Raw genomic sequence first — 3,166 nt, 5'->3', positions numbered from 1 at the left:
TTCCTCTATCTTCTAGCAGTTCCATTTTTTAGAAGAATTCACGTACCTCAGGTTCATGTAGATACGGAGCAGGCGGTTCAAACAGATGACTCCATTCTTGAATGGTGACAGCATCAAACAAGGTTGCCATACCAAACTTTGTTACAATGTCAGTGTCAAAGACTATGCCATTTAACACTTTTGGTGTTCCATTTTTGCTATTCTTTCCTCCCTCGTCATCTCCTCATCTTTTCTTTGATTTTGAACCCTGAGACCAGGTCCTTTTATGGGTTAATATCCACAATCTTTTCCACTCTTTCCTTCTTTTAAGAAAATTTATATTTTGTCACTTTCACCTTCTTTGCAGGAGATTTTCTTGCCCTTTTCTGCGTTCCTTTTGATTTCACCCTATCCTCTTCAGCTTCTCTCTTTCATGTTGCCACTGCCCCAACAATATCCTCAGATTGGGTTTCACTGTCATCAATAGGAACATGAGTAGATGTGGGTTCTACAGTGAGTGATCCCTCTTGTCTCGCTCTCCTTATTCTCTCAGTTTTAGCAACATTTGCCTCCATAGCACTTCCTAGAACCTTTTGAGTGACACTTCTCATTTCATACCTCTTCTTGTCACCTTGTAGGTGAGCCTTGATAAGTTTTCCCTTTCCCTTTCTTTTTCTCTACTCTGCACTATCAGCGCGTGTAGCAGGAGATACTTCTTTAGACAACATTTTGGCAGTGTCCAACTTCTCACCCCTAATTTGTGAAGGGTTTGTTCCTCTCACACCTCTGCTTCTCCATCTTAGTTGAGCCTCTTCTTCTTCCTCCTCATCATTCTCAACACCCAAGGAAATTGGAGTTTGGTCAAACACAGGTAGTCTTCTGTGTGGGACCTGATCCGGGAACCTATGTTCTTGGTCCAACAATGTGGGTTGAGTATCTCCTCTTAGTGAGGCTAAAATTTGAACAACCACTAGTTCTGCCCCTGTTGTTAGTATACAGGAGTCAGGACTCTTTCCCTCGGGTAGATCTCCTTCGAAGAGCTTTTCAGATATGGTAGACGACACAGCCATTGACTTAACTTTTATTTCTTCAGAGAAGAGTTCAGCACCAGGTTTAGTCATAAATTGAGATTCTGATTTCTTAGATTTGTCACCAAACAAAACTAGGGTGGGGGTACTGACCAAGACCTTGTCAGAAGGGGAAACATGGGAGCATACGACTTTCGTTTGAGGAGTGACAGACTCAGCCATTTCACCAGCCCCACAGACTAGAGTTGAGGGAGATTCTTCAGAAGTAGGAATGGAGAAGTCGAATGAACTAGGGTTTTCGACTTCTTGGGAGAGTGGAGTCTTTGAAGAGGTATCAAGGTTAGACATTGTTGGAAGGAAAAAGAAAAAAGAAAACTAAGAGACATATTTTTTCAGAGAGGGCAAGTGAATCTTCAAGGGAATTTGTTGAAGAACGATGAATTTGATTCACTTAGTTAGGGATTTATAACGAAAAGTTAAAGGGGTATTGGGTCCCCAACAGTGGCGACGGTTGGATTTAAAACAAAAAGACATCTGAAACTAACGCGATAAATGGGCAAGTGACACGTGGCAATGATGTTGACATTTAGACAGTGTAGCATGAGTGATACTAACCTCGTGACGACCAGGTCCTTCTTTCAGTTTGTGACCCTGCCTGTGTGATTAAATCATCCCTTCGGCTAGACATACCATGAGTGTATACCTGCATTAAGGTACCTAAGATGAATCCTTTATGACAAACATTAAAACAAGTACAGATACCTGCCCTCTTTCGCATAGTCAGCAAGAAGGAAATTTGTACAATATTGTTAAGGAATCATGTGATTTTGTGCATCCCCAGCCTCATCCTATTTTTGATGAAGGATTCTTACTTAGAGACTTTGTAAAGATGTCAGCCAGCTGATCTTCAGTCTTGCAGAACTTCATCACCACATTCTGCTTTTCAACATTGTCCCTCAGAAAATTATGCCTCACATCTATATGCTTGGTCCTCTTATGCTGGATAGGATTCTTGGCCATATTCATGGCACTGGTGTTATTACAAATGAGAGGGATGGTGTTTGTGAGTACACCAAAGTCTTCCAACTGCTGCTTGATCCATAATAGTTGTGCAGTACATGATGCAGCAGCCACATACTCTGCCTCTACAGTAGACAATGCCACAGAATTCTGCTTCTTTGATCCCCATGAAATCAAGGCTGATCCCAGGAAGTGTGTCATGCCTGATGTGCTTTTTTGATCAACCAGAAAACCTGCATAATCAACATCAACAGAACCTATAAGATCAAAAGAGTCACCAGTAGGGTAGAAGAGGACCAGATCCTGAGTTCCCTTCAGGTATCTCAGGATACATTTGGCTACCTTCAGGTAAGACTCATTTGATGCTGCTTGAAATCTCGCACACATCCCTACACTGAACACTATGTCTGGACTGCTTGCAGTGACGTACAAGAGTTACCCAATAATTCCCCTATACATGGTCTGATTGACCTCCACGCCATTTTCATCTCTATCAAGCTTCACACTTCTGCTCATAGGAGTATCCAGCACCTTTGCCTCAAGAAGGTTAAATTTCTTGAGCAGCTCTTTGATATACTTCTCTTGGCATATTAAAATCCTTTGAGAGGTTTGTTTGATCTGCACGCCTGATATACCCTGAGTTTATGGTATTTCTAATACATTTCACTTACAAGTTATGTGTGTCTAGGGCCATTTTGTATTGGTTTTTATGCGTTTGTATCATATTTTACAGGAAAGATGTTCAGGCGCGGAACTAAAGAGACAGCTGAAAGAAATGCAGAAAAGGGCATCTACGGAGATTATCTATGGACCGTAGGTCTATTGACGCTCCGTAGATGGTGGTTGTAGATCAGCAGGCAAGGCATGGAAGTCAAATCAGGGAAATCTGACCAAGTGTGGAACCACGGTAACCATTGACGGTCCATAGATTGATCTACGGACCGTACTGTTAATCCGTAGATTGATACTGCGAGGATTACAGTACCTGATTTTTTAAGATTCTAAGTGTGGAGCTACAGAGAGGGATTGACGGACCATAGATCGATCTACAGTCCGTACTGCATTTCCGTCGTTTTCTTCAGAGAAGCTGATTTTTGGAAGCTGGAATATTTTCTAAGTCCTGGCTGACGGAAGGGACT

The sequence above is a fragment of the Solanum tuberosum genome, unplaced genomic scaffold, assembly GCF_000226075.1.
Source record: "Solanum tuberosum cultivar DM 1-3 516 R44 unplaced genomic scaffold, SolTub_3.0 scf00043, whole genome shotgun sequence".
Classification (NCBI taxonomy): Eukaryota; Viridiplantae; Streptophyta; class Magnoliopsida; order Solanales; family Solanaceae; genus Solanum; species Solanum tuberosum.
The sequence above is the reverse complement of the archived record's forward strand: the minus strand, read 5'-3'. Positions refer to the sequence as shown.